Genomic DNA, 22,828 nt, shown 5'->3' with positions numbered 1-22,828 from the left:
AGGCACTGTGTTTTTAATATGTTTTTGTATGTGATTTGCCAGACTTTTACTGAGAATTTTTGCATCTATGTTCATCATGGATATTGGTCTGCAGTTTTCTTTCCTTGATGTGTCTTTGATTGGTTTTGGCATCAAGGTGATATTAGCCTCATAGAATGAGTTTGGAAGGGTTCCCTCCTTTCCTGTTTCATGGAATAATTTGAGTAGTATTTTTGTTCATTCTTTGAAGGTCTAGTAGAACTTGGTTGAGAATCTGTCTGGTCCTGGACTTTTCTTATTTGGTAGGCTTTTAATGGTGTTACCTATTTCATTAGTTGAATTTGTTGTATTGAAATCATGTATGACCTTCTGATTCAGTTTAGGTAGGTTGTATGTCTCTAGAAATTTGTTGATTTCTTTGAGATATTCACTTTTATTTGAGTATAAATTTTCAAAATACTTTCTAATTATCTTCTGTGTTTCAGTTGTGTCCATTGTGATATTTCCTTTTTCATCACATATTTTAGCAGTTTTTATTTTCTCTCTTCTTCAGGGTGGCTAGGGGTGTTATCAATTTTATTTATTATTTTCATAGAACCAGTTTTTTGCTTTGTCATTTTTTTCAATTGTTTCTTTTGTTTCAATTTCATTGATGTCATTTATTTCCTGTCTTCTGCTTCTTCTGGTGTTAATTTGTTCTTCTTTTTCTAGGGCTTTGAGATGTAATGGTAAGTCACTTATTTATTGACTTTTTATTCTTTTCACATATGAACTCAATGCAATGACCTTTCCTCTTAGTACTACCTTCATAGTGTCACAGAGATTTTGGTATGTTGTATTGGTATTCTCAATTACCTCTACGTATTTTCTCATTTCATCCTTCATTTCTTCTATTATCCATTCATCATTCAATAATGTACTATTTAATCTCCACTTGTTAGAGTAGCTTGTATTTTATATTGAATCATTCATTTCTAATTTCAGTCCTTTATATTCTGGTAGAATGCAGGATATCATCTACATTTTTTTGTATTTCCTAAGAGTTGCTTTGTGGCATGAGATATGATCTATTTTAGATCATTGATGGATGAAATATTCTATATATCTCTATTAAATCTAAATTATTGATTACATTATTTAGTTCTACAATTTCTCTACTTAATTTATGTTTATAAGATCTGTCCTGTAGTGAGAGAGGTGTGCTAATGTCACCTAGTATTACTGTGTTGTGGTCTATTTGATTCTTGAAATTGAGAAGGGTTTGTTTGCTGTGCACACGTGCTCCATTTGTTGGGGCACAAATATTTACAATTGTTATGTCTTTTGATGTGTAATTCCCTTCAATAGAATGAAATGACCTTCTTTGTCCATTCTGATTAACTTTGGCTTGAAGTCCGATTTTTTCTGATAGGATGGAAACCCTTCCTGTTTACAAAACCCATAAGAGTGATATGTTTTTTCCCATCCTTTCACTTTCAGGCTGTGGATGTCTTTGCCCTTGAGGTGAGTCTGTTGGAGACAGTATATTTTTGGGGCTTTTATAAAAGGTCATCTGCAATTCTCTTTCATTTTAAGAGTTTAAATCATTAACATTCAAGGCTATTACTGAGATATTACTGATCATTTTCATTTAATTATGGCTTTGAATTTGATTTAGAGTCTCCTTTGACTATTCCTTTAGTGTAGTTCCTCCCTTTGCTGGTCTTTACTTTATTCTTCACTTTGTCCTCATGGAAAAATTTCTTGAGAATTTTCTGTAGTGCAGGTTTTCTAATTGTGAATTCTTATAACTTTTGTTTATTGTGCAACATGGCTATTTCATCTTCTGATCTGAAACTTAATTTTGCTGGATATAAAATTATTGGTTGGCATCCATTTTCTTTCAGAGCTTGAAATATGTTGTTCCATGACCTCCTAGCTGTGAGGATCTGGGTTGAGAAAGCAGTTGAGATCTGAATTGGTTTTCTCCTATATATAATTTGTTTTTTTTTTTTCCCTCTCAGGACATTTAAGATTTTGTCCTTATTCTGTATTTTAGTCATTTTCATTATAATGTGTCTTGGTGTGGGTCTGCTGTAATTTTGTACATTTGGGGTCCTGTAATCTTTCTGTATTTGATTTTCCATTTTATTCTTTAGACTTGGGAAATTTTCTGATATGTCATTGAAAAGATTGTTCATACCTTTGGTTTGTGTCTGCTTCTTCATCTATCCTGATAATTCTTCAATTTGGTCTTTTCATGTTATCCCATAATTCTTGGAGGTTCTGTTCATAAATTCTTGCCATCTTCTCTGCATGGTCAACATTATTTTCAATACTAAATATTTTGTCTTCATTGTCTGAGGTTCTGTGTTCCTAATGGTCTAGTCTGTTGGTGATGCTTTCCATTGAATTTATAATTTGATTTATTGGCTCCTTCATTTCAAGGTTTTGTGCTGTTTTTTTCACAATCTCAAACTCTTTAAGAAGTGATCTTTCACATCCTGTATTTTCTCTTTGATTTCACTCTCTATACTATTCTTTACTTCAAAGATCAGATTATATATGTATATTTCTAAACTCCTTCTTGGATATTTCTTTTACTGTGTTATAAGTGAACTTTCTTATTGGGGCATCTTGGTTTGTTTGTGGCATTTTGTTCTTTTGTTTTTTCACATTGCTTGTGTGTTTTTCCAGCTAGTTTTGTGGATCTGAGGCAGTACACATTCTATCCTGTAGACCTATATTGTCCATGAAGATTTCAATATCCCACTATTATGAGGGAGACCGATATCCATAGCACCCTGTGCAAACAATATGGAGCCTCAAATCTCATAGCTCCCACCAAGGAGCCCAGTGCCCTGTCAATATAAACAGCAATGATGAGTTCAGTGACTGTCCACAATAAAATCAGAAAAGTTGCCTGATTTACAATCTAAAATAGTGGACGTATGAAGAACAGAAAGTGCAGGACATGGTTTACATGAGGGAGAAAGAGCACCTAGAAGGAAAAATCCACAGGAAGTGTGGAAGAGGAACCAATAGAGATTGGTTCTTAGGTGGAGAAAAGGTATAAAGGGAATCCAGGAAGACAGACCAGCAAGAGGAAGAATACATATGAAGAGAAAACAAATTAAAAATGTAAGAATGTACAGCAGATCTGCAAAACACCATGGCTATATCACTGTCCTCAACAAACTGATGCACAAAAAGCACCCTGCTCCAAATATGCTGGAGATGCCAGAGACGAGGAAAATAAAAATAAAATAAATCTTGGTGAAAAATAGAACAACCACCTGTGCCCATGTTAAAAAACTTCTCAGCCCTGTCTCTGACTTTCCACAAGACTGTCTGGCCCAGATAGGCCCTAGCAGACCCAGTCACTTTCCCACCAATCTGGGCCTCAGTTTTCCTGAGTTCTACCACATTGTTGTCCCAAGGTCTCAATGCCACTGGAATTTGGAGGGAGACTACCAGGGATGAGCAATCCTGAGAGACAGTAAGTAGATGCTGGCAAGTCACACTCCCAGCTGGAAAAGACCAGGTGCAGGAAATCTGGTGGGCACCCAGGTAGTGAACCTCTGGTGTCCTCAGAAAGTGGCTACTGTACCCCAACATGGTAGTGGCAGAAAGACCACCAGCAGCCCAACCGAACCACAGGCTTTGTCCCGTGTCTTAAAATGGATGTGGCCACGTGCAACCATACCTGGAGTTTTCCTGGCTGTGGACCTCTGGGCAGCTGTGGAAGTGGTAGTGGCAGAGTTCAATGGCATCAGGCAGGTGGTCAGCAGAAGCTGTAGTTATCAGTTGTGTTAGCAGCACTGGTGGTGGTGAGTATGGTTGCAGTTTTAGTGCGACCCAGAGGGAAGAACTCCAGGTGACCACCAGGGAACAGCAATGGCTTTGGTGGCACCAGTGGCAGTCTCACATGGGGAAAAGGACTCCAGGTGTCTTTGCAGCAGCCTCAAAACAGCTGCACCTCACCCCTCAGAGAAGACCTCTGGGTGGCCAAAGTGGCATGTGTTGAATATCAACTCTGAAATGTGAATCCCTGTGTAGTGTGTGTTTGATTTTGTTTATACAGTGGCAGAAGAGGTTTGGTGCATGGCACACTAAGGATGCAGTGGTCTCCCCATGTTACCACAGCACGGACAGACTGGTCACCCGTGTCTTTGTATCATCCATGACTATGATGGCAAAACCAGACCTGATTGTGAAATAAAATTACAAAAATGTTGCAGGAAGAGTCTAATGCCTGGGAAGCAGTCAGCTCCCCTTCCCTCTCTTAGCCTTTCTCCAGGAAGTCTAATTAATCATGGGTTCCTACTATTTGCAATATCAATAACTGCCTTAATTGTCTGACTACTCCCTCCTGAAGTGTAATAGATGTCTGTGAAAAGCACTGTATCTTCTTATCTGTCTGTGAGCATACTTTATGTTAGAGACCCTGCATAAGACCTTCAGCCACATATATTAGAATTCTATTTTGAAAAAGGAGGAAAAAGCCCCAATGACAGGATGGGTCTAAGATGATGTCAAATAACCTATAAATATTATGAGAAACTATGGATCAGGGCTTAGAATTTTGGACTGGTACTAACCTCTGCTCCCACTGGCATAAAATAAAGTTTGATTTCTCCTACTTTCTAAGTGCCATCTTGTTATTTACATATCATTTTCATGCATTGGCCAGGAAGTGATAGCCATGAGGGATTTGTGGTGGGATCCACACCAAAGTCTGCAGTGCCCCTCAGACTGAATGGGTTGGTGCCACCTGGGAATTCTGGGATCTCCTTCGCCTGCTGGGCCTGCACCTCTGGAGTTGCTTCTGCCATCCTGGACACATTGGAGAGTAGGACAAAACCCATCTGTAGTCTACTGGAAAAGGTAAGTCCCCAGGGAAAGAGGACCATAGACAAGCCTGTTGGTAAGGCAGAATGGGAGCTGAACACCGCCTTGGCTACCCATGAGGGCGCCTGGAGTGTAAGGAACCCCAAAGGAGAAAGGGCTGGGGAGGAAATGCTTAAACTCTTAAGTGTCTGTGTTGGTGTGAATGGATGAGAGACAGTGTTTTAAACCTCCCATGGCCATCTGCAGTGTGTCCACAGGAATCAGGGATTCCAGCAGAGAGTCATCAGTATGGGGAACTCTGAAAGTGGGGAGATAGTGTTTTAAAATTCCTGAGTGTCTGTGTGAGTGTGAAAATATTTGTGAAAGTTTTTCCATAGGTAATTTGGGTGCATCATTTTGTAGTCTTTGTCTTTTTCTTTTTTAATTTTAATTTACTTTTATTGTAAACAAATGGGATACATGTTGTTTCTGATTGTACATGAGTAACAGCATACCATTTGTGTAATCATACATTTACATAGGGTAATGAAGTTTGATTCATTCTGTTATTTTTTCCTCCCCTCACCCCTCCCACACCTCTTCTCCCCCTATACAGTCCCTCCTTCCTCCATTCTTGCCCCCATCCCACCCCCCATTATGTGTCATCATCTGCTTATCAGTGAGATTATTTGCCTTTTGGATTTTTGAGATTGGCTTATCTCACTTAGCATGATAGTCTCCAATTTCATCCATTTGCCTGCAAATGCCATAATTTTATTATTCTTTATAGCTGAGTAGTATTCCATTGTATATATATACACCACAGTTTCTTTATCCATTCATCAATTGAAGGACATCTAGGTTGGGTCCACATTCTGGCTATTATGAATTAAGCAGCTATGAACATTGATGTGGCTGTATCTCTGTAGTATGCTGATTTTAAGTCCTTTGGGTATAGGCCAAGGAATGGGATAGCTGGGTCAAATGGTGGTTCCATTCCAAGTTTTCTAAGGAATCCCCACACTGCTTTCCAGAGTGGCTGCACTAATTTGCAGCCCCACCAGCAATGTATGAGTGTACCTTTTTCCCCACATCCTCTCCAACACCTATTGTTGCTTGTATTCTTGATAATCTCCATTCTAATTGGGGTGAGATGAAACCTTCGTGTAGTTTTGATTTGCATTTCTCTTATTACTAAAGATGGTGAACATTTTTTTCATATGTTTGTTGATTGCTTGTAGATCTGTGAAGTGTCTGTTCATAGCCTTAGCCCATTTTTTGATTGGGTTATTTGTATTCTTGGTGTAGAGTTTTTTGAGTTCTTTGTAAATTCTGGATATTAGTGCTCTATCTGCAGTATGAGTGGCAAAGATATACCCCCACTCTGTAGGCTCTCTCTTCACATTGCTGATAGTTTCCTTTGTTGAGAGAAAGCTTTTTAGTTTGAATATATCCCAGTTGTTGATTCTTGCTTTTATTTCTTGTGCTATCGGAGTCCTGTTGAGGAAGTCTGATCCTAAGCCAACAAGTTGAAGATTTGGACCTACTTTTTCTTCTATAAGATGCAAGGTCTCTGGTCTGATTTTGAGGTCCTTGATCCATTGTGAGTTGAGTTTTGTGCAGGGTGAGAGATAGGGGTTTAATTTCATTCTGTTGCATATGACTTTCCAGTTTTCCCAGCACCATTTGTTGAAGAGTCTACCTTTTCTCCATTGCATATTTTTGGCACATTTGTCTAGTATGAGAAAATTGCATTTATTTGCGTTTGTGTCTGTGTCCTCTATTCTGTACCATTGATCTACCTGTCTATTTTGGTGCCAATACCATGCCATTTTTGTTTCAATTGCTTTGTAGTATGGTTGAAGTTCTGGTATTGAGATACACCCTGCTTCATTCTTCCTGATAAGGATTGTTTTAGCTCTTCTGGGTTTCTTAGTTTTCCAGATGAATTTCATGATTGCTTGCTCTATTTCTGTAAGATACATCATTGGGATTTTAATTGGAATTGCATTGAATCTGTATACCACTTTTGGTAGTATGGCCATTTTGACTATTAATTCTTGTCCGGAGCCGGCAGGTCATGTGCCCTGCCTTGCCTCAAGGTCACGCGCCCTGCCTTGCCTCATGGTCAAGCCCCCTGCCTCACCTCATGCTGAGCTATGATGGCGCCTGCCGGATGCTGGCGGGGTGTGAATCCACCTGTTTACACACCTGTCAGACTATACCAGGTGCATCAGACTAGATTGCGTGGTGCTTCATGATTGGCCAAGTACACTTCCTTATTCGAGTTCTGGCGCGAGACTATTCTTGCCTTCGTGTGCTTTCCTCTGATTGGTTTTTGTACTTTATATTAACTGTGTTTATTCCCCTAATAAACGAAACTTGATCAGGCTTTCGTCTTGTCTCCATTTCCTGTGTCTCTGTCTCTCCAAATCCCCGCTCCCCCCTCCAGTTTTCCGTTGAAGTCCTGTGGGTCGGGACAATTGGCGCCCAACGGTGTGGCTTTGGATATGTGGGAATTCGTGAGGGAAGAGGCATCTAAGTGTTCAGCTGAAGAAAAAAAAGTGAAAGTCAGTTCCACAAAGATCGCTGGGGGAGCCTGCCGTGCCGTTCTTAAAGGTACAGTAGCGCCTAAGTAAGGGACAAGAATTAAGTAAGCATAAAGTTTTTGTTAAGCAATTAAAAGAAGCTTTAAAGACACGGGGAGTAAAGGTTAAGAGTAATGATCTTTTTAAGTTTTTTGACCTTATTAAGGACACCTGTCTCTGGTTCTCACAAGAAGGAAGCATTAATATAAGAAGTTGGAATAGGGTGGGAGATGCTTTGGGAGATTTTCACAGAACATTTGGCCCAGATAAAGTTCCTATTACAGCTTTTGTTTACTGGAGTCTCATAAAGGAACTTTTAGAACATACAACAAATAATTCTGATATAGCAGCAGCAGTTACTCAGACAGAGGACATTTTAAAAGCAGCATCAAAACAGGATCTTCAGGGAGAGCCCTCCAAGGAAAAGGGAGAGGTAGATCTTATTTCCCTTGAAAGTGAAGATGAGGAAATTACAAGTCCTTTTCCAGATGCAGGCAGCACAGATATTAAAAAGAAAACTCAACATCAGAACGAAGCTCCACCTAAAATTTATCCTTCATTGACTCGTTTTAAAGACCCTTCTAACAAGAATAAAATAGATGATGAGGAAATTGATTTGGACTTCATAAATGAGGAAGCCTCAAAATATCCTAATCCCAACTACCCGCTTAAACAAGGACAGTCCGTTTTCTCATATCCACCTCCCTATCGCACACACTCTGCTCCTATGGCAATGGCAGTGATAGATCCAAAGGAAGACCTTAAAGAAAAAATTAAACATTTGGAGGAACAAATAAATCTAGAGGAACAATACCAAGCTCTGATTACCAGGTTACAAAAATTAAAGACAGGTAATGAGTCAGTGCCCAGTCCTGATGGATTTAAAAGGGATATTTGCCCTCAAATTCTATCTGGACAACAGTGTCCAAGAGGAGGAGTTCCCTTAATCAACAGGGATTTAAAACCCCCTCCGCTAAGTGCTTTCCCTGTTACTGAGACAAGGGATAACCAGGGACAACCCTGGAGGCACCACACTGGCTTTGATTTTACTATCATAAAAGAATTAAAAACTGCTGTTTCTCAGTATGGAGCTAGAGCGCCATATACCCTTGCTATTTTAGACTCCATAGCAGAAAATTGGTTAACACCACAGGATTGGAATACTTTAGTTAGAGACACCCTGACTGGAGGTAACTTCTTGCTTTGGAAGTCTGAATATTTTGAAAATTGCAAAGAGACAGCTAAAAGAAATCAACAAGCAGGAAATGGGTGGATTTTATATATGCTCACTGGAGTATGTGATTATGAAACCACAGACAATCAGATGCAGTATGACCCTGGAGCGTATGCTCAGATACAGGCAGCAGCCACTAAGGCCTAGAGAAAATTGCCTGTTAAGGGAGACATCAGCATGTCTCTTACAGGAGTCAAACAAGGCCCTGATGAGCCCTTTGCTGGCTTTGTTCACAGACTTATAACAACAGCTGGTCGTATTTTTGGCAGTTCTGATGCAGGTCTTGACTATGTCAAGCAACTTGCTTATGAAAATGCCAATCCTGCATGCTAAGCCGCTATAAGACCTTACAGAAAGAAGACAGATTTAACAGGATATATTCGTCTGTGCTCAGATATAGGACCTTCTTATCAAGAGGGCTTAGCAATGGCAGCTGCTTTTAGTGGACAGACAGTGAGGGACTTTCTTAATAATAAAGACAAAAAAGGGCCTGTTTTAAATGTGGCAAGGGCGGACACTTTGCCAAAGACTGCAGATCAGATTTACAAAAAACTCTTGAGGCCAAAATACCTGGTCTCTGCCCTAGGTGCAAGAGAGGAAAACATTGGGCTAATGAATGCAAGTCCAAAAGAGACAATCAGGGAAATCCCCTTCTGCCACATCAGGGAAATGGGAGGAGGGGCCAGCCTCAGGCCCCGAAACAAGCATATGGGGCAATCAGTTTAATTCCAGCCAACAGCAGCAACAACAATCCATTTCAGACCTCAGTAGAGCAATCCCAGGGAGTGCAGGATTGGACCTCAGTTCCACCTCCCATGTCGTATTAACTCCTGACATGGGCCCTCAAGCCTTGAATACTGGAATTTTTGGCCCATTGCCCTCAGGTTATTTTGGCTTAATTTTAGGAAGAAGTAGTTCTACCATGAAAGGTTTACAAGTACTCCCAGGAGTTGTAGATCAAGATTTCTTGGGAGAAATTAAGATCATGGCTAAAACAGATAGCAACATTATTACTGTTACTCAGGGAGAAAGAATAGCACAGCTGATACTGTTACCATTAGTTCCAACCAAACACCCAGTTCAAAATCCTAGGAGAGGAAATGGAAGTTTTGGATCCTCTAATGTATATTGGGTACAACACATAACTGATCAAAAACCTTCTTTGACCTTATGGCTAGATGGCAAGTCCTTTACAGGTCTAATAGATACAGGAGCAGATGTGACCATAATTAAACAAGAGGATTGGCCTTATTCTTGGTCTACCACAGAAACTATGACTAATCTTAGGGGTATTGGTCAAAGTACAAATCCAAAGCAGAGTTCTAAATACCTCACTTGGAGAGACAAAGAAAACAACACAGGTCTCATTAAGCCTTATATCATACCTCATTTGCCTGTTAATTTGTGGGGAAGAGACCTATTATCTCAGATGAAAGTAATCATGTGCAGCCCCAATGAAACGGTTGCTGCCCAAATGCTGTCTCAGGGATATACACCAGGAAAAGGGCTAGGAAAGGCCAAAAATGGTATTTTACATCCCATTCCCAATGTAGGACAGATTGACTGAAAAGGCTTGGGAAATTTTTGATTTCGACCATTGACATGCCTGCACCCCAACTGTGTGCAGATCCAATAACTTGGAAATCAGATGAACCAGTTTGGGTTGATCAATGGCCGCTAACTTCTGAAAAACTTGAAGCTGCTCGAATGTTAGTGCAGGAACAGCTAACAGCCGGACATATCATAGAGAGTAATTCTCCTTGCAATACTCCTATATTTGTAATTAAGAAAAAATCTGGTAAATGGAGATTACTACAGGACTTAAGGGCTGTCAATGTCACTCTGGTGCTCATGGGAGCCCTGCAACCAGGGCTGCCATCTCCTGTAGCCATCCCTCAAGGATATTTTAAGGTAATTATTGACCTCAAAGACTGTTTTTTTACTATCCCTCTACATGTAGATGATCAAAAAAGATTTGCTTTTAGTCTACCATCAATAAATTTTAGAGAACCTATGAAAAGATATCAGTGGAAGGTACTGCCACAAGGAATGGCTAATAGTCCAACCTTATGCCAAAAATTTGTTGCTCATGCCTTACAGCCTATTAGAGATTCTTGGAAACAAATGTATATTATTCATTATATGGATGATATACTCATAGCAGGACAATCAGGAGAACAGGTATTACTATGTCTCACACAACTTAAACAGCAGCTGACTGCAGTAGGACTACAAATTGCTCCAGAAAAAGTTCAGCTACAAGACCTTATACATACCTAGGCTTCCTGCTCAGTGGGCCTAGGATTATTAATCAAAAGGCAACAATCAGGAGAGATCGTTTAAATACACTTAATGACTTCCAGAAGCTTCTAGGTGATATAAATTGGCCTTGACCATATCTTAAATTAACCACAGGGGAGTTAAAACCATTGTTTGAGATATTAAAAGGAGACCCTAATCCACAATCATCCAGGACTATATCTCCTGATACATTAGCTGCTCTTAAAAAGGTGGAGGATGGGCACACGCGCGCTGCGCGGCCAGCGGGCGTTGGCTCCCAGGACACTGCGCAGTGGAGGCAGTGGACTGGGCATGCTGGTGGTGGTGGCATAATTCCTCACCTTCCCTGCTTCTCTCCTCCGCCTCAGCTTGGGGCGGGCAGGGAGAATGGCTTCGGAGATGGAGTCGTGGTCGAGGCAAGCTTCTCCTCCAGCTGCATCGTGTTTGGGGCCTCAGGGTGCCTGCCTCCGGCCCACTCCCGCATCTTCAAGATCATCGTGATCGGCAACTCCAATGTGGGCAAGACCTGCCTGACCTACCGCTTCTGCGCCGGCTGCTTCCCCGACTGTACGGAGGCCACTATTGGGGTGAATTTCCGAGAGCGAGTGGTGGAGATAGATGGGGAGTGCATCAAGATCCAGTTGTGGGACACGGCAGGACAGGAACGGTTCAGGAAGAGCATGGTGCAGTACTACTACAGAAACGTGCACGCTGTTGTCTTCGTGTACGACATGACCAACATGGCTAGTTTCCACAGCCTGCCATCTTGGATCGAGGAATGCAAACAACATTTGCTAGCAAATGATATACCATGGATTCTCGTTGGGAATAAATGTGACTTGAGAAGTGCCATTCAGGTACCCACAGACTTGGCACAAAAATTTGCTGACACACACAGTATGCCTTTGTTTGAAACCTCTGCCAAAAACCCCAATGATAATGACCATGTGGAAGCTATATTTATGACCTTGGCTCATAAGCTTAAAAGCCACAAACCATTAATGCTTAGTCAACCCCCTGATAATGGAATCATCCTGAAACCTGAAGCAAAGCCTGCAGTGACATGCTGGTGCTAAATAACAGCTTTATTGTGTCTCATTTTGACTACAAATGCTTTTGAAGAATAAGAGTGATAAGTCTTAAGATTTAATCTCAAATATAATTTATCATCCTGACACCTCACAGTTACCATAGTCATGCTTGCTTTTGTATCGTATATCTACTTAATTGAGTTTGTCACTGTGACAACACGAGGGAAGAGTTGGTTTTGAAGTGAGATTGAACATGAAGCAAGGATAGGATGAATCACCACCTCTTTCCACTGGGAGCCCCATGAAGGAGGCCTCCTGGGAGAGCATGCTGGACTGTCAGTCAGGAACCCTTCAGTCCCAGGCTCCTGGGACTGAAGAAGAAATTCTGTTTCGGATGCGCCTCCTGATGTAAGTCCAACTGAGGGCAAATGCAGTGACTTCACAAGGTGCTTTATATTTTATTTTGTTATCTTTAAGCAGTAAAAAACTAATTGAAAGCATCTGAAGAGTTGTAATTTGGGGGAGCGGACTGTTGGTGACAGGGTTCCGGTTATCTCTTGCTCCCCTCTCACCTTGAGCAATTTAGTGACTAAGCAATGGGTGAGCTCAGCTTGCGTTTGGATTGTAGCTCTGAGGGCATTACTCTAATTGCTGAGTCTATGTGTATTTCTGTAATAGTATTGTGTTATCAATTTTTAAAATGTTTAAAATTTATGGTCACTATAAACAGTTATTCCTCAATGTAAAAAAAAAAGATATTGAAAAGTATCTTGTCTGTCTCAGTGATGGAAAGAATGTTTTCAAAAATATTTTGCCCTAAATACTTTTATTTTGAACTTACGACTTTGCACATAGAAAATAGCACACTTGCCTCTGAAGCTATTTACATTAATGGAATATAAGCCATGGACTTGAACTGCAGTGTGCACATTAATTAATTCTGACACTTTGCTGCCCTTGATAATTTTAGATGAAATTAAACCAAAAGATGATTGTACTTAAAATATTTTCAGAATGTGGGAAACCAATTAAACATGTACTCTGATCTAGTTTAGGATTTTCTGTTTAATCATTAGGGTGATCCTAACTGGATAATTTAGTTACAAAAACAAAATCATTCTATAAATAAATTAAATGAAAGTAATAATTATAATATTCGGTTTTAAGTATTAGAGTTCAAATTGGCTTTATTTGCATTTAAAGATTAATCCATTTTTCTTAATCATGCTAAAATTAAAAAAAATCATTTTACTTTTATCTAAATTAACATTGATTTGTAACTATTTTTTATAGTAAAATGACAGCTGGAGAAGTTGTGATGCGTGTAATAGTTTTTTAAAGAAGGGAATCTGTTGCTTTTCAAAACATTTTCTAAAGTGGGGGAAGAAAATTTATAGACTTTCAAAGCACGTCTGTTTTTTCAGTACTGTTTTATGATTTTAAAAAGAAGTAATTTAACTTTTGTTTTATAAGAAGTTAGTAGGAAGTGTCCTTTACAGTTCTGTGAAAGGACTTATTTTTTCATTGTAATATTTATTAATTTTAAAATATTCGTATTATTTGCACCAACTTACATTTTAATTTTTGGTATGTTATCAGTTGAATGGGGATAAAGCTTTTAGATATTCCAGAATATTTATAAAACATCTCATTGACTGTTGATCACTTCTGAAATGGTGACTATCTAACAACTAGTTATAATTTTTTTCAAGCACAAATCACACATTTTGTAAGTCTGTGAATTTATTTTAACTTCCACCTTTAATTGAAATATCAAATATGTTTTAGAAAAATTTTTGAGAACACCAAAGGAAACGACCCCAGAATCTAATGTAATTTGTAGTTAACATGCTTTAGTGAAAATACATTGCTAATAACATATTTCCTCATGAAATCTAAAGTTAAATAGTTTTGTTGTAGAAAAGTATGTTACATTTCTCCATGAAGTTCAATAAATCATCTTTGCTATGGAAAAAAAAAAAAGGTGGAGGATGCTATTGCAGGTCAATTTGTTACCAATATTGATTATTCTCGTCCCTTAACGCTCATTATATTTAATACTTCCATCACTCCATCATGTCTTTTCTGGCAAGATAATCCTATTATGTGGATTCATCTTCCTTCCTCACCCAAAAAAGTGCTATTGCCTTATTATGATGCAGTAGCTGATCTGATTATCGTGGGGAGAGAAGATTCTAGAAAATATTTTGGAATAGAACCATATAAGATTATTCAACCCTACACCCGATCTCAGGTCAATTGGTTGTTACAAAATACTGACACCTGGCCTATAGCTTGTGCCTCATTTACAGGTGATATAGATAATCGTTATCCACCAAATAAATTGGTTCAGTTTTGCAAACTACATCCTTTTGCGTTCCCTTGTATTATTAGAAGGGAGCCCTTACACAACGCTCTTGTTGTCTTTACTGATGGGTCATCCACAGGAACAGCTGCTTACACCTTCCTTGATAGAACTGTCACTTTCCAGACAAAATGTACATCTGCCCAACTTGTTGAATTACAGGCTCTTATTGCAGTTTTATCTGCCTGTCCCAATCAACCCCTTAATATCTACACAGACAGTGCCTACTTAGCACACTCGGTGCCACTCCTTGAAACTGTCTCTCAGATCAGACGTGTTTCTAAAACAGCATCACTGTTCCTTCAATGTCAGACATTCATTCATAATAGAGGGGAGCCTTTGTTTATTGGACACATCAGAGCTCACTCTGGCCTTCTGGGGCCATTAGTTAAGGGCAACAGAATTGCTGACACAGCCACCAAAATGGTTGCAGTAGCTTTTTCAGATAATATTAAGCAAGCTCAAGACACTCATAACCTACATCATTTAAATGCCCGCTCTCTTAGGTTACTCTATAAAATCACTAGGGAACAAACAAGGCAAATAATAAAAGGCTGTACCACGTGTGCTACTCATCTACCGGTTCCACATCTAGGAGTTAATCCAAAGGCCTTGTTCCTAACATGGTGTGGCAAATGGACGTTATCCATTTTTTAGAGTTTGGTAATCTAAAATATATTCATGTTTGCATAGATACATTTAGTGGATTTATATTGGCTACACTTCAGGCTGGAGAAGCAACGAAACACGTAATTGCCCATCTATTACATTGTTTCTCAGTCTTGGGCATACCTAAACAAATTAAAACAGATAATGGCCCTGGATATACAGCAAAAACCCTCCAAAAATTTTGTGAAAAATTACAAATTCAACATGTCACCGGAATTCCTTATAATCCTCAAAGCCAAGGAATGGTCAAGAGAGCACATCTCTCTCTTAAAACTACTATTGATAAAATAAAAAAGGGGGAATGGGACCCAATCAAGGGTTCTCCCTCTAATATACTCAATCATGCTTTACTCATTCTCAATTTTTTAAAAATGGATGATCATGATCATTTCTGGCACCCGGAATCTCAAAAGCATTTTGCCATGGTAAAATGGAAAGATCCATTGGATGGTTCATGGCATGGTCCAGACCCAGTCTTCTTTAGTCTGCCTAATTGCTCTGGTTAGAGTTTCGAGGACAATGTTGAATAGAAGTGATGAAGGAGGACATCCCTGTCTTGTTCCTGTTTTTAAAGGAAATTGTTTCAGTTTTCCTCCATTAAGAATGATGTTGGCTATGGGCTTAGCATAAATAGCCTTTACAATGTTCAGGTATGTTCCTACTATCCCTATTTTTTCTAGTGTTTTGAGCATGAAGGGGTGTTGTATTTTGTCGAATGCTTTTTCTGCATCAATTGAAATAAGAATATGATTCTTATCCTTAAGACTATTGATATGATGGTTTATGTTTATTGATCTATGGATGTTAAACCATCCTTGCATTCCAGGGATGAACCCCACTTGATCGTGGTGCACAATTTTCTTAATATGCTTTTGGTTCTTAAAATATTGTTTTGCTAATATTTTGTTAAGGATCTTTGCATCTCTATTCTTCAAGGATATTTGTCTAAAATTTTCTTTCCTTGATGTGTCTTTTCCTGGTTTGGGTATGAGGGTGATATTAGCTTTATAGAATGAGTTTGATAGGGTACCCTCTTTTTCTATTTCCTGGAATACTTTGAGAAGTATTGGAATGAAATTTTCTTTGAAGGTCTTGTAGAACTCGGCTGAGAATCTGTCTGGTCTTGGGCTTTTCTTGGATGGTAGGTTTTTAATGGCTTCTTTTATTTCATTGCTTGATATTGATCTGTTTAAATTGTGTATGTCCTCCTGGTTCAGTTTGGGAGGAGGACATGTCTCTAGAAATTTGTCGATGTCTTCGGTAGATTCTATTTTGTTGGAATACAGATTTTCAAATTAGCTTCTAATTACATTATGTATCTCAGTGGTGTCTGTCATGATATTTCCTTTTTCATCATGAATTTTAGTAATTGGATTTTTCTCTCTCCTTCTCTTTGTTAGTGTGGCTAATGGTTTGTCTATTTTGTTTACTTTCTCAAAGAACCAAATTTTTGTTTTGTCAATTCTTTGAATTGTTTCTTTTGTTTCAATTTCATTGATTTTGGCTCTGATTTTAATTATTTCCTGTCTTCTACTACTTTTGCTGTTATTCTGTTCTTCTTTTTCTATGGCTTTGAGCTGTAATATTAGGTCATTTAGTTGTTAACTTTTCATTCTTATCTGAAATGCACTCCATGCAATGAATTTTCCTCTTAGTACCACTTTCACAGTGTCCCAGAGATTTTGATATATTATATCGTCATTCTCATTGACCTCCAAGAAATTTTTATCTCCTCCTTGATGTTTTCTGTTATCCATGTTTCATTCAATAGCATATTATTTAGTTTCCAGGTGTTGGAGTAATTTCTGTTTTTTATTATGTCATTGATTTCTACTCTCAGTCCGTTATGATCTGATAGAACAGAAGGCAGTATCTCTATTTTTTTTTTGCATTTCTTAAGGGCTGCTTTGTGGCATAACATGTGGTCTATTTTCGAGATGGTTCCATGTGCTGCTGAGAAGAAAGTGAATCCACCCATTAATGGATGGAATATTCTATGTATGTCTATTAAGTCTAGGTTATTGATTGTGTTATTGAGTTCTATGGTTTCTTTGTTCGATTTTTGTGTGGAAGATCTATCTAGTGGTGACAGCAGTGTGTTAATGTCACCCAGAATTATTGTGTTGTGGTCTATGTGATTCCTGAAATTGAGGAAGATTTGTTTGATATACAGGAATGCACTATTGTTTGGGGCATAAATATTTAATATCGTTATGTCTTCCTGATTTATGGTTCCCTTAAGCAGTATGAAATGTCCTTCTTTATCCCTTCTGACTAACTTTGGCTTGAAGTCCACTTTATCTAATATAAGGATGGAAACTCCCACTTTTTTACTGAGTCCATGTGTGTGGTAGGTTTTTTCCCATCCTTTCACCTTTAGTCTGTGGATGTCTATTTCTATGAGATGAGTCTCTTGCAGGCAGCATATTGTTGGGTCTTTCTTTTTAATCCATTCTGCCAGTCTATGTCTTTTGATTGATGAATTCAGGACATTAACGTTCAGGGTTATTATTCATATATGATTTGTATTCCCAGTCATTTGGGCTTATTTTTGGTTTTTAAGTTGGCTTGGTTTCTCCTTTGAGTGGTTTTTCTCTAAGGTAGTTCCTCCCTTTGTTGACCTCCATTGTTGGTTTTCATTTCCTCCTCATGGAATATTTTGTTGAGAACATTCTGTAGTGCAGGCTTTCTATTTGTAAATCCTTTTAACTTTTGTTTATCATGGAAGGATTTTATTTCACATTCAAATGTGAAGGTTATTTTTGCTGGGTGTAGGAGTCTTGGTTGGCAACCATGTTCTTTCAGAGCTTGAAGTATGTTGTTCCAGGCCCTTCTAGCTTTTAGAGTCTGGGTTGAGAAGTTGGCTCCTGTCCGTATTGGCTCCCCCTATATGTAATCTGATGCTTTTCTCTCATGGCCTTCAAAATCCTATCTTTATTTTGAATGTTAGGCATTTTCACTATAATGTGCCTTGGTGTGGATCTGTTGTGATTTTGTGCATTTGGTGTTCTGTAAGCCTCTTGTATTTGATTTTCCATTTCATTTTTAGGCTTGCAACATTTTCTGATATTATTTCATTGAATAGGTTATTCATTCCTTTGGTTTGTAACTCTGTGCCTTCCTCAATCCCAATAATTCTTAAATTTGGTCTTTTCATGATGTCCCATAGTTCTTGGAGATTCTGTTCATGATTTCTTACCATCTTTTCTGTTTGGGCAACTTATTTTCAAGATTAAATATTTTGTCTTGATTGTCTGAGGTTCTGTCTTCCAAGTGATCTAGTCTTTTGGTGATGCTTTCCATTGAGTTTTTTATTTGGCTTATTGTTTCCTTCATTTCAAGGATTTCCATTTTGTTTTTTTGAGAATCTCTATCTCTTTGTAGAAATGATCTTTTGCTTCCTGCTGGTGCTCTTTCAGCCTATTGGTATTATCATTCATTGCCTGCATTTTCTCTCTTATCTCATCCTTTGCTTCATGAATCATCTTAATCATGTATAATCTGAAGTCCTTTTCTGACATTTCTTCTAACATACTGTCATTGGATTCTATTAATACAGAATCTAGATTTGTTTGGATCATTTTCTTCCCTTGTTTTTTCATGTTGTTCATGTATATTCTCCTCTAGCAGTGCAGATCTGGGGTATTGCAGATTTCCCCCTTTAGGCTTATAGTGGCCCTATTCATTTTATGAGGACAATAACAACATTGTCATAGTAAACAGAATGAATTCAATATTATCTTCAATAAAACAAACAGATTTGCAATTAGGTCTGTAGTTTCTAATGGAGGACAAAGAGGATGCAGAGGGATGTAGAATGTGGCTGTTAATGGGATAAGAAAATATTATACAGATGTAGATAATAAAAAAAGTGAGAGTGTAATCATAACAATTGAATGTTAGCATGCAAAAAAGGTAGAAAGAGACTCTGAGGGAACAGGTAAACAAAAGGAAAAGAGAGCAAGAAAAGTAAAGAAATAAAAACTTAAAATTTTTCAATAAGGAGAAAAAAGAAAATCTACAGTATAACAGTCATATGGTAATGAAACCTCCCAGTGTTCAGTAGCCTGATGCATGAGAGGTACCTGACAATGAGCTCCAAGTCTCCAGCAGGCATCTCAGGATGGTATTTGCCCAACCTAATGATCGGAGCTATGGCTTCCAGGATTATCCAAGATGGCCACTGTGGCTTTGAAATGTATTGGCAAATGGGAAGCTTCAGTTCAGGGTGTGGACATGGTGAGCTGGAGGTCCTGGAGGCGGGATGCGGTTGGTCAGGCAGAGGTCCTAGAGGTCCGTTGTGTTTGGTGTGGTTGAGGGATCCTGGAGGCCGGGTGCAATCAGTCAGTCTGAGGTCCCGGTGATAGGGTGTCGTCAGTTGATCTGGGGGTCCTGGCAGCAGGGAGTTGTCAGTCGATGTGAGGGCCCCAGAAGCAGGGAGTGATCGTTCAGGTTGAGGGATCCTGGAGACAGGGCTCAGTCATTCTGGCCAGGGGTCCTATGGGGCCTGGCTGTTGTCTCAAAATGGTGGCAGCCACGTGTAATCGAACCTGCATGTACTGTAACAGTGAACTTCCAGGCAATAGCAGGCAGCTGGTGCTCCACTGGCAGTCGGCGATCAGTTTGCTGACTGTTGTTGGACGATTGGGAGGTGAAACTCATGTGTTGGGTGATGGATAGGTGTAAGGCAGGCGATGGACCGGCCAGAGGCAGGAAAATGGTGGATGATAGGTGCCTGACAGTGAGCAATCTGCACTCATAAAAGGTGTCGATATGCTGGCAGACTGCAGGTGATCACAGCAGACAAATGGGGTAAACACCAGGGAATCAATAAGCAGCAAAAACTGCCTCACAAAGAAACAGATATCCTCTGCTTGAAACCGGAGTTATGGAGCGACAAGTTATGCAGCCTCCCTCTAGTTCACCATCTTGGATTCCTTGTCTTTGTCTTTTTCTGAGTTCAACTTTTTTCTTATGATAAATAAATCCTTTCTCTTGAGCCAATTAGTCTTGTTTTGTCTAACTGAAATTTATTTCTCCCTGTTTTCTTTCTGATGTCTTCATTTAGATGTTTATTATCCAAGGGTTAACTCTCAAATACCCTAAAAAATTAAGTTCATGTGACTTAAAATGAGATAAAAATAAAGATGTCTCTAAAATCACTAGTCCACATGTTTTTCCCCAGTTAATAAGATGATAAAGGCTGTTTTTTTTGAATAAATTGCTTAAAGTATAATTAATGTCCATTGATTCTAGAATTTTCTTTAAAAAAAAGGATGACTTAAGAGGTTAACTAAAATTCATTTTCATGGGAAATCTAAATTAAAACAATGGGTAAATCAGATTGAACATAAATGCAATAAATATCATAAATATGGTGTTTTAAAATTTTTTGTTCAACAGAAAGTGTAAGATTGTTATGTTTTTGGTCTTCACTAAAAGTAATATGATTAAGGGTTAAAATTCTACCTTCATGAATATTCAACATACAAGAAATCAAAAAAAGGAGATAAATGAAAAATCCTCAAAGGATGATAAAATACTGTTGTTTTATTTGGTCCCAAAAATTCTTCAGTATTCTGACTCCAACTTTTGGACCCCTCAAGGTCAACACTCCCAAACTTCTGACTCTGTGAATGATGCCAGGAGTAAGAAAAAAAAAAAAAAAACAGTTTGAGTCATCTGCCGCAGCTCCCACTTCTTCACCTGCCCTGTGTCCTTACTGTCCAAGCTAAGAAAAAATTTATGTGTAGAAAGCCCTTGATTTTATGATTATTTCTTGTATATCTGTTTTTCATATTTGTTACTGGACCTTTAGGGTATGGGTCATATTATATTGATCTCACCAGTAAACTCTTAAAATATCTTGGCTGAATGGGTGACCTATAGGTATGGGCCTATTTAAGAGAAACATGTATGATGGTCATCATCTGGACTTTAAATGGTTTTGTAGATAATTATATGATCTTACAACTTAAATTGTTTAGTCAGGGGTAAAATATATGAAAGAGATTCTGTAAGTACACACATTTGTTCAGTTGCGTGATAAGGAGTCTAAACAGTCAGGCACTAAATTAAAGGTGTCAAAAAGCACTGCCTCTGATGTACAAGGATAAGAGGTCATCAAAATAAAACGTTTAAGAAAAAGGATTTAAGTCTTTTAAGCCCAGTGCTGGCACCCCCAGTATCATTTCTCATCCCATCCCAGACAGCCACAGATCGTCTCACTGTGGTCAAGGATGCCAGCCCTAAACTGAAAAAAAAAAACCAAAAAACAAAACAAAACAAAACAAAACAAAAAACCAAAAAAAGTTGCCTGGGCTATAGAAAAAATGGAGGCTCTGGCCTCTCCCCTGGCTTCCATCCCTGTTTCCCCTAGGTGGATGGAAGCTGCTGACCACAAAGGATGTGGTACTGGTTTCCACATTGTAGTTTATGACCTTAGGACATGAATAATCTCCCTTTTTAAGATCTGACATGACACCCCATTTGGCCAGGACACATCTATCACTAGGGCAAAGCAGTTCTTGCTATATTATCCCATCAAACTAAATGCCTGGGGAACTGACAGAATAAGTAACTGTACCCAGAAAAGAAAAAGGCAGGAACTAAGGCCAAACGTGTGTTTTGTAGCGAGTGTCTGCAAAGGAATCTTCAAGAAAGCCTTAGAAAAGGCTGGAAAGGGCCTCCTTCATTGCATATTAATATGCCTAGTACAAGAGAAAGTCCCAAGAGGAGCCTCTGGGTACAATTGACAATGGAAAACTTACTTGAAGTTGATGACCTTATGATGAAGATAAGGGAGATAGATTAGGCTAAATAACATCCTGTGCTCCAACCCATTGACTGCAACCTGTGAAAAAGATTAACAAAGAGTTTTTTTATGTACTAGATTATCTGATCCCTCTCCTGGGATAAAATTTGTTATGGGGGCCCCATCCAACCACCAAGCTGAGGTCGATTGCAATCACAGAATGAGCTGGCGGGGGAGTCAGCCTGCCTGCATCGTGGAGCTGGCCTACCAGCAAGCCAGCCCACCAAACCTCCATACTGAGTTTGGTCACCATCTCGGAGCAAGCCGGCAGACAAGCCAGCCTTCCTGCATCACAGAACTAGCCAGCGGGCAGCCAGTCCACCCAACCCCCATGCCCAGGTCTGGTGCCATCAATGAGCAACCCCGCCTCACCCCTGCACCAAGGTCGGGCACCATCACTGAGTGACTTCGCCCCAGTGAAGGTTGGTTGCCATCGCAGAGTAAGCAGGTGGGAAAGCCAGCCTGCCTGACCCCAACATCTGGTAGGTCTCTATCACGGAGCTAGCCTACCTGCAAGCTAGCCTGCCCAACCCCCATGCTGAGGTGGATCACCATCATGGAGTGAACAGGTGGGCAAGTCACTCTGCCTGACCCCCGCATGGAGGAAGGGTGCCATCACTGAGTGACCCCACCTGTCCCCCACACCGAGGTCCATCGCCATTGCTGAGCCTACCTCCCTGCCCCCCCCCTACTGCTGAGGGACACTGCAATTACCTCTGTGCTGACTCAGCGCACCTTTGCTTTGGCTCCCTAGTTTCTTTATAGGCTGAAGCAGGCATTTTGAATTATTCCTGAGGGCATGGCCATCATCATTGGAAGGGCGGCTCCCTTCCTGAGACACATACAGGAGACTGGAGGACCTTTGACAGGACCCAGGTGTCAAGCAGAGGTGGTATTGAGAGACTTGGGACCAACTCCGAGCCACTGGGTGAGTCTCTCCCACTGGGTGTCCTCCCCAGATGGGGCAGTAGTCCCAGAATGCAGTTCCCAGAATGCAGGGAACTTCATGGAGTAGAGTGGCCCAGTGAGACTGACCCACTGGAGCTGTAAACCCAGTCA

The 22,828-nt window shown here is 39.6% G+C and overlaps 1 long non-coding RNA gene and 1 pseudogene across 2 annotated transcripts in view; one reads left to right on the top strand and one right to left on the bottom strand.

Moving 5' to 3' along the window:
* LOC306648945 overlaps positions 1-22,828 on the bottom strand; it is a 440,075-nt gene that overhangs the window by 357,477 nt on the left and 59,770 nt on the right. The window lies entirely within an intron of this gene.
* On the top strand, positions 11,278-13,882 carry LOC306648996 (ras-related protein Rab-33B-like; annotated as a pseudogene). The gene has a single exon. The product of its transcript is annotated as a ras-related protein Rab-33B-like (transcript).

The sequence above is a fragment of the Sciurus vulgaris genome, assembly GCF_902686455.1.
Source record: "Sciurus vulgaris genome assembly, chromosome: 17".
In the NCBI taxonomy this organism is placed as follows: Eukaryota; Metazoa; Chordata; class Mammalia; order Rodentia; family Sciuridae; genus Sciurus; species Sciurus vulgaris.
The sequence above is the reverse complement of the archived record's forward strand: the minus strand, read 5'-3'. Positions and strand labels throughout refer to the sequence as shown.